General features: G+C 47.6%; 2 pseudogenes; both read left to right on the top strand.

The window, feature by feature from the left end:
* The first annotated feature begins 442 nt into the window (after positions 1–442).
* Positions 443–1,338, top strand: LOC147431716 (uncharacterized; annotated as a pseudogene).
* Positions 1,339–5,124: 3,786 nt separating this feature from the next.
* On the top strand, positions 5,125–7,849 carry LOC147431715 (uncharacterized; annotated as a pseudogene).
* The last annotated feature ends 2,082 nt before the right edge of the window (positions 7,850–9,931 follow it).

The following is a 9,931-nucleotide window of genomic DNA, read 5'->3' as shown; positions in this document are numbered from 1 at the left end:
AGCTCATTCAAGGGGCAAGGGAGCTTATCCCGAGTTGCAAGGGTAGCATATGGACATGGGGACATTATCCCTATCAATCTATCACGGATTTTGGATACATGTGCAGATATCATGCAAGATGTACCCTCCCCTCCTTCGTCACTGCCAACGTCGACACTTGATCCTCATATGCATGATGAAGAGGTCAGAATAGACAGTTTTTTATGTTCTGCTGCTGCTACATTTTCTCACTCGGTGAGGCAGAAAAGTTTCGCAGGCACAAAAACCAAACATTGCAGCCCTATCATGTATTCAAAGTTTGGTGAAACTTTGAGACACGTCGTGATTCCCCACCTCAAAGACATGATGTGGAACGCAGTACTCTTACGCCATTCCAGAGTCTAATGAAGCATTATTCTAAGTCAGCAATCAAGCGGTAGAGTCAACTTTGACTCTTACCCCCATGCTCCTCAGCTCCAAGCAGAAGACGACAAGAGACAGATTTTATTAGTGGAACTAGCCAAAGCTCAGTATGAGAAATGAAGGAAGTGGGGGGGAGTGCCAGGCGGGTACTGTTGACTTCTACTCGTCGAATGAATGGGAGAAGCAAGTAAGTGCAGGGCAAAGCGATCTACGAGTTGGGAGTTGCTTTGCGCCTGAAACAGGAGCCATGGGAATGCATATGCCTAGGAAGGTGTTGGATGATGGAACTGAGAAAGAGGTCCAAGAGTTGCTTGATGAAGCGGAACCCCCACTCAGCTTGGCCGGTTGGCATCGAAGGCAGGAAGGGATGTTGGAGGTGCCTCATGGGGCACCATCTTTAACTTTGAATAAAGCAGATGAATTGAACGTCGGGTGCAGAGAAAGTGGTAGAGAGAAAAATCGCGATTTAAAGTCGCGATCTCATTTGTGTCTTTTCGCTAACATGGCATAGCTCTCCTTTGAGCTTTCAAAAAATAGCCTTTGGGCTAACTGCCCTAATCAGAACGGGTATGGACAGAGGTGGCCAGCGGCCAGCGGTTGCGAGGAGAACCATCTGAACCTGACCGAAATCAGGATGAGAGTAAGTTGAGAAGGCAGGCTGTGGTATTATTGAAGGAGCCAGGGATTTTACGCAGGCAAATCCAGGGAAGGCATGACAAGTGTATGAAGATGTGAGGAACGTCGGTTATGAGACCACCAGGTCTGTCCTATGGAAACATGGCGGGCGCGAGCCCCTTCGACGAAAAGATGCACGGTGATTGGATCACGGCTGTGGTTATGGAGATTCAAAGGGGAATGTATTCAGAGTTCTCGTATGGGTTATTCGCTGGGCCGAGGTGGACCCTCCGGGATTGGTCGCCATTAGGATGCAGTTGAGCAAGAGGGGTGCAAGTCCTGTTATGGACGCACATGTATGGGGCTGAGGATGGCATGGATGGCCAGTTCTCGGCTATGATACCCTCGACGAGGTACCCATTGGTAAGAGATGCCCGAAGCTTAGTTATGGGCTGCTGGAGCTCCCAGTCCTGGCTTGGCTGGCCAGATACGATGCAATCAGAGGGCTGGATGTCCCTAACCCCTTAAGATGGCTCTCGAAGTTATATCCCTCATAGTTATATCGCCATTACACTAATGTGCCTACATCCAAACACAGTACAAGGATAGGTATTGTGGTGTTCTATAATGCAGCTCTGGTGTAAATATAAGCTCCGAGTCAGTCTTGGGCGGCTTCATTCTGTCTATGATCAAAGACTGTCCAGATTCAAGAGTCTGTGTGCATCCAAGAGCCTTCTTAGAAAAACATTGAGCAGCGAGGAGCTTCATCCCTTGATGACCACACAAACCAAAGGTGCCCATGACAGTGAAGCAGGTCACCATGGATTGTTGGTCCATTGATTCTACTGAAGGGTGCACTTGTAAGCAAACCTGGTCATAGGGCTAATTACCAACATTGAGAATAAATGGGCCAAGGAAACATGAGAGATGGTTGGATGAAGGAGATCGCAGGGACGCCCTGTCGATGGGCAAATCCTTGTCCACTTTTCCACTTTCACGCTTTCATTAGATAGAGTTCCAGTGTAAGCCTCACTACTTCCAGTGTAAGCCTCACTACTGTATACAATGTCATCTGTCTTAGCAAACACACAAAAAGTATCCAGAATAGGCCAATATCCCTGAGCATGGCACATGCATTTTGCAATGTCTCCTCGCTCCATTCCTTGTTTTGCAAAATGCTTCAGTTTTCTTAGCACTGATAGGCTTAGGCCCCACACCAGCAAAACTAATGAGCTTTCCTTTACAACTACGTTCCCATCTTTCTCACTAAATAAGACCTTCCTGCCTGCATTTACAAGAGCAATGCCATCATTTCTTCTATGTGCTTGCTTGAACTCCTTTACATACTCAAACTTAGTGTCCATGGCAGAAACACAGAGTATAGTAATTCTTCATTCTCCATTTCAACCTTCCTATAAGCCACAAAGAAACCTACAGCCTTTATTTCTCTAATTGATTCCTTGGTATCCATCACCTTGAACACCGACTTGCTTGCAATCCACAGTGGATTCAAATCTGAGATCGGGCTCATTGTACATATGTTTCCACCACTGCTGATACATTTCTTATCTGGGCACCAGTAAACCATCTGAGCCGTTCAATGAAAGCAGCACAAGCTGACGTTCTGGCCACCAGCAAACCATCTGAGTTGTTCAATGAAAGCACCACAAGCTGACGTTTCATGGGCTCCTCTTTCGCTCAACAACTGCCGCATCAACAAGCTGATGTTTTGGGCACTAGCAAACCATCTAAGCTGTTCAATGAAAGCAGCACAAGCTGATGTTTTATGGGATCCTCTCTCTCTCAAGCACTGCCGCATCACTTCTAAGAGCCTCGAGAGAGTCACAGATGCACCAACATCTACACCATCATCGCTCATACTTATACTATTCAACTCAACCACATGCGTGGTGGAGATGAGTACAGGATAAGAGACTTTTTGAAGCGAGTCTTGATGCCAACCTACTCTCTCTATGCAGCCCAACCCACAACTCCACCCCGACTCAAGCTGCACTACCCATTTCCCAACAACCCCGGATGTATGGAGCCCGGGTCACCTGCTCAAATACCTATACCCAAATCAGCCCCAAGCTGGGCTGAAATTGGAAAGTGAGGAAAGCCCCTCAAGGGCTGATGCAAAAGGCCCCAAATTGGGGCTGAATTGAGGATAAAACACCGAGAAGAAAGCTACAAATTTTGGTCAGCAAAGAGCCCGAAAGTAGGGATGATTTGATTAGACAAAGGGAGCCTGGAAGGGCTCGACGAAAAGGGCCCAAGCGGAGGGCTGAAGCTGATGGTGGAAAGGGTTAGCTGTAGCCTAAACCTATGTATCCAAGCCTCAAGGAGGCAATGCAAACCAAACCCAGATGGGGAATATACCTGAACAACAAAGACCACATCCCCTCACTCAGGCCGGAATCAAACTTCTGTATCCCTTTGATCACTGAGAGATATGGCTGGCTTGTTGAGCTTACACCAAAATATATTGAAGGCATGCTATCAAGACCTCCACTCCCGACAAAGACTGAAGAATAGACCAGGTTGAATCAGCCTATCTTCTGGCTTAACCGGATTGAGCTGTGTAAGAGCGAAATCGCTGATGCGGAGACTTTTTCTCTAGCATTCTGGTCTGAGCATAAAAACTCCTATGCAGACAAAAGCTTCTCGAATTTCAAAGCTTCCACTTTATTTTATCTGCATAGGCTGATAAGAAAAAGGACCAAGTGTTATCTATCCCTTGAGAATGACGGAGGAGAAGTAATGCCTTCTTCAAGATGAAGCCATTGCAAAGTAAAGAACATCCCCAGCATTGGGAACGCAACCATCCACTTCAGTAGCCGATAGTAATGCATGTGAAACGTAAGCGAAAACTCGTCGGTGAAATAAAAGCCATTCTTATCTACCATTTCCAGGATTACTGTGCCAGAAGACCGCACTGAGACACATCGCAATTTTAATTGATGCCTTCCAGGTTGTTCAATCAACCAATCTCTGTAATGCGTTTCAGACCCATGTAATTATGGGTCACCCACTGCTGAAAATGACTCTTCGCAATCAAAAAATGACTGCTGCCGCTGCAATGAATGAGCTACAACCTGTCGCCTGCTGCTCTACACACATGTAGACCTAAAACTGACAAGCTGCTGCATGTGCATTTCAAAAACTAACCTGCAACTGCTGTTCTTGCTGCAAGCTGCCTACAAATGATGCAGACAAGAAAAAACTGACGACCTGACCTGAAATGCATTGCCTCGATGTGCGTGGAGTTGCTCACGAACAGTTTGCTGCTGTCACGACCAGTTGCCCTCTGCAGAGGAGTTGAGGCCAAAAAGAAATGCTGCATTGAGTATATGCAAGATCTTGAACACAATTTGCAGTCTGTGGTAACTTTGCAAGCAAAAGAGTATAAAGATAGGCATTAGACAAAGGAACCTTAATGAGGCACTAAGTATATGCAAGATCTTGAACCTGATTTGTAGTCTGTGCTAGTTGACAGAAAGCAACTTTGCAAGCAAAAGAGTATAAAGACAGGCATCATATAGAGGAACCCTAATGAGGCTGCTCCTCCAATCCCTCTGCTTGCAACACTAGCTCTACAAAGTTTTAGTGCTGATTTCTTTGAAGCAGAAGGAAATTCAACTTTGGATTTGGGTGGAGATAAGAAGATTAGTATATTGTGCCACATTGTAAACACTACATGTTCCAGCCCATTGATCTCCTACGAGAAACCTATGATCATGAGGATCTCATAACGCGTGTCACGTCCCTAAAGAACCTTCTTGCTGTTGTACTCACAGAACAGCAACCTACACCTCTTACTACTTGCTGCCCTACCCTACTCCTGGCGACCTTTCATTACAACCCAAGCCTCAGTAGTTGGCCTCACTGTTGAGATGTTGATTGCCCACATACTCCAGGAGGACATCTTGCATAGCGGCACAACCTCCTCATCGGTGGCGAACACTCCATGTGCCCAATAAGTGCAATGTTTTTCTGGATGACAAAACCGGAGGCCCTTCCGCAAAACCGAAGGCATATAAAGAAGTGGAAGAAAAGAGGAGTGCGAATGCATCGTGTGGGGATGAAATGACAGGAGATGAGGATTAGTTTGTTGAGGTTGAAATGGAGGAACAGTATTTGGCCAAGAAATTGAATGCGATGTTCCCGACCGAAGGGATTATTCTTGATGACGGTGGTAATTACTAATACAGATGTGGATACTTGTAGTAACTCTTATGCTTCCCGGGATGAGGAATTGATGGCTTTCAAGCCGAATGTGCTGGATGAAGATTGCTCGAATGAGAGCCATATTGATGAGTGCCCGACTGGCCCTGTTCCCCCTCTTTACGATTGTGCTTGGGGAGTGCAAGAATGCATGGGGATGTTGAATTCGGAAAAGGCTGACATGCATCGTGTAGTGGAATTGAATGAGGAAGTCTTAGAGGAGCGTTAGGTGGGCCCTGACGACTCCCACCCCTCACATGATTGGGGAACACAAGCGTATGCACATATGTATGGATCGAAAACCAAGGATTGGTTGGTGCCTGGTGCAGAAACAACAGGTGTGTTGGAACTGTGGGAAGATATGACTGAGCGGGATGTAAGACCAGAGATGGTGGATGCGCTTTTAGGCCATGAGACAGGGTCGTTCTCCTTGGAAGAGGGGATGCTCCCAGAGTCCGCTGAAAGACTTGAAACCTTGTTAACCAGGTGTGAGACCAGATGCAAGAGAAGAAGTGGGGATCTGGGTCAAGTTACCTGATCCTAATCGAAGCAAGAAAGAGCATTTGGAACCACTAGGCAAGATGCCAAACGATTATGGTACTTGGATTGAGCATGAGGCTAAGCCCTGTTCAGCCCTAGAGTTGAGGAAGGAACAGCAGAGGAACCACAAATTTTTTTTGTACTACATGGAGGGTTACGAGATCAAACAACTGATGGTCGTTAAAGGGGGTTACACATGTTGGAAGAGGCAGTTCGGGCGATGTATTGCAAAGGGGAGCTGTTTGGTGCGGACCCATCGAGTCAAGTGACGCTTGTTTCGGGAAACATTGGGAGTTCAGTTCCAGGTAAAGCACGACCAGATAGAGTATGTGTGGGATTGACAAACACGATATTGAGGGGCATCGATGCAAGTGGTCACGAATGGAGTCAAGATAGCGGAGTATATCTGGCAATGTGGCTAGTCAAGTAGGTGTATTGAGGTTCATGGAATATACTGAGATCAGGGTCTTGCGAAGATCCGTTTTGTGGAGTTGGTGCAAATGCAACAAGTGCTGGGATGCACCTATGTAACCAGCAACAGCTGGTCCTTAGTGGAGATACACATACGTAGCTCGGGGTTAGCCTTTCGGGGAGGTCGTACTTTTCAGTGGGCAACTAAAATATTATGCAAAGATGTGGGGTTATGTGGGTTCTAGGATATAGAGCCCGGAGGCTCGAGAAGCCTTGCGCCATCGCAATGGAACCAAGTGTGTTGTGGAAGCATGCTTAAGGATGAAGCCGAGATGTGTGGTGCAGGAGAATGGAGGTTGCAGACCTGCATTGCTGGTTATTGTAAGGGGACCAGAGCCCCTCTTCGAGTCTCGAATAGTGTACTCGTGGCATGTACTCAGATTGAGTGCTCTTGGGCTTGCGGATGGCAGCCAGGGCTGGTAACCCTGTTGGTGACTGAAAACACCGGACGGGCAAGTACTGGGGCAGAGACAACCCTGTTAAGGATCGATGTACGCGAGGATGTACTGACGTTTGACAAAAGAAGTCTCGGGGTTGCTTTGGTAACTCCTCGAGGACGGTTATGCTGGAAGGACAAAGGGCAAGGTGGCCTCGTATGGGACCCAGGAGAAGGTACCCAATGCTGGGATGCATTCGAATATGGAATGACCCACATGTGCATAAGTGCAGAGATAACAGCACAGTGGAACTCGCTTGGTCGATGCAAGGTGAAGCCAGCGGGATTAGAGCTGTGTTCTGGTCTTAGTACGCGCATTGCACGGAGACATAGATTACACCTAATGGATCAACAGGGACTGATCCAAATGCAGGCCTTAGATGGCCGTTGGATTCCCCCACGATGGGGCGAATTACAAGAGCATGCGAAATGGGTTAGGTGTGCTCAACACAAGACCAGGCGTACGAGGCAGCAAGGGACACATTTGGATGGTCAGCAATGTACCGCCACGGAGATATACCGGGCTGAGCCGGGGGGGCAACGAGCAACTAAGATGTCTGGTGAGATGTGTGGTCATGAGTGGAACAGCATGTCAAAACAAGTAAGGGATGATCGAGGGATTCCCCCTAAGAAAAAACACGTAGGACAAACAAGGGATGAACAGGATAGACCCGAGTCGATGGGCCAACAATTGGTCACATGTACTGGTGTGTATCAACTGGCGGGGCAACCAGGCAGCAGGTTATGCTGAATCGGAATGAGGTTAAACAGAGGAGAGCGTGTAAGCCGTCTGTTGCGGGAATGCTCATGAATGATCAAGGTGATCAATCTTGGACGGAAAAGCAGCTGGAACTAAGGACAGCTGTGGATAAGAGGTGGGTACCTCCCCGATGAAACAAGTCAAGGGTGATTCAGTTATGCGAAATGGGCACACTAACGGTGTTCACGTTCTTGGTATGGTTGATACTCGGGGTGCTGGACAGTCCCAGGCAAGGCACGGTAGTGAATTGCAGTATAAAGACTGCGACACGAACAAACGAAACAGACCTGCCCACGGGAGGTCCAAAAGCGCAGCAGTTTGCACTGTTACCAACCATGGATGAGTGGTGGATACCTCCTCGTTACGACAGTGATGAATGCACAAAGAGATTCAAAAGGTAGCCTTCAATACTCAGCAGCCATTTGGGTATATTGGCGGGAATGATGCAATGCGAGGACAGCACAAGGATGGAGAATAGGGACAGTCAAATCTTATGTGAGGCAACTGGATTCGTTTGGCTAATTGCGTTTATGACGGTGGAGGACACTAAGTATATGCATGCACCTGGGACTGGACAATGTACACCCCATCGCGAGGAGGGGAATTACTGCTCTTTGTATGAAATAGGTGCTCTCGATGAGGACATCGAGCTTTTTTGGGGGAGGGGTGAGTGTTACGGGTCCCATTTTGTGAGCACTCTTCGGGACCCTTCACTACATCTCGGCCCCTCGATGCTAGCATGTTTACCTATTTCGAGGCCTCCAGTGTGGGAAGGCCCTATGGTGGAAAGGGTTATTGAGAACTCGAGTAGGGCTACTGTGTGGGCACAGACCCTTGCGGTTTTAATAAGGATAGGTCATGAGGCTAGATGTGAAAGGGTACTCCAGGCGCTGACGGGATTAAGGCCAAAAGACATGCATAATGATTCATTATCGAACCTACGGGTTCGACGCAGGCGCTCAGAGCGTAGAGCCAGGAAAACTACGCCTCGGTACAGCTGGACTGCGTGCCGGGTACACAGGTCGCCCCTGCATAGGCAGGTCACAGGCACATCCCAGGGGGGAAACGTGTAGGCTGTGAGCCATCCCTCACAGGGGGCCGCGAGCAGCAGACTTATCAACAGGTTACATTACAGCAGGGCTTCGCCCCCATACTACTTGACACAGGCATTTAGTGGCGCCCGCAGTGGGCTGTGGCATAGAACCATTGCACTAGGACACAGGTGGAATCATCATAACATCCAGCCGAGTCCGAGCAGGTGGAGGTTTTTGAGTGCTAAGGAAGAGTAGGTTGTTAACAGACTAAGCAGTATCTATTTGCGTACCGTCGCCTTGATTCATATCGCCCACAAGGGGCTGCGTTGTGGATGCCGCATAGTCTCAGCTGAACCAGTGCTGGCTTTTGTTTCTTGGATTCTGAATGTATGCAGCAGGCTTTTTGATCGGGGTTGAAAATGCCCGTGGTATGTATGTCGTTGTTAGGTGCAATAGAATGAATGTTTAGGCTTTGCTCAAGATGAGTGCTCCGAATTGTGCTCAAGGTTCCTTTTATTCTTATAGAAGGTAGAGCCTTCCGTTCTTAATGAGAGAATGCTATGACCACAAACAAAGTGAATGGCCACTGTGCGTGCAAGTATATGAGACTGAGAGATAGAGAGAGAAGAGAGAAACGACACCAGAGACGTTGTAAAACCCTCCTCCGAAGGTCCCGCTCTCATTGGCGAGAGTGGTCTACTTATGTTTGCACAATCTGGTACAAATGGTATGCATGAGACTGATGCAAGTCTAGGCTATGTTGACGACGACGGGGGGGATGACGAGGCCGACACTAGGGCTGAAATCTGCAATCTTTCTTCTGCTATCCAAAAATGCTATGGGTTGAAATCTGTTGCGGGTCCAAAAACGCTGATTTTTGGGGCTGCTTCTGTGGGTCTTTGTCGCTGAAATTCTGCAGGTTTAGGGCAGAAAAACAGAGGTTCTTAAGGTTGAAAACTGAGGTCTTACCGGGCTGAGTCTGCTACCTTTAGGGGGCTAAATCCTCATGAAAATGCCAGGTTGCTTCTGTCAAAAACGCTAGGCTGATGGTAATCAAAAACGCTAGGTAGGCTGGGGTCTTCTGCTAGCGATCCTTGTTGATGAAAAAACGCTATACACTGGAACTTGTTGGCAATGACAAGGCTGATGCAAAACACTAGAGGATGGGAGGTATCTGCTGCTTGGAGGGAAGGTCCACAAGGCTTGGTCTTGCTGAGAAGTTGCCTGCTAAGCTTGGCTCCCGTTGCCTCTTCTACCATTTAGTGCTAGCCTAGGTTTTCTTATATACAAACTTACTCAATTTGCCCTACCTACTTTCCAAAAAGAGTCACTTAAAAATAATAAGTGAAAAATGTCAAAAATAGGTAAAATAGACTAAATGCATTGGAAAATTCCCCTAACTGATTCTGATGGATTCTGATGGGAATGCTTATGATCATGCTGTGTGCA

This window comes from Adiantum capillus-veneris, chromosome 21, assembly GCF_014529385.1.
Source record: "Adiantum capillus-veneris isolate H3 chromosome 21, ASM1452938v2, whole genome shotgun sequence".
NCBI classification, from domain to species: Eukaryota; Viridiplantae; Streptophyta; class Polypodiopsida; order Polypodiales; family Pteridaceae; genus Adiantum; species Adiantum capillus-veneris.
This window is presented reverse-complemented; position numbering and strand designations above follow the sequence as displayed.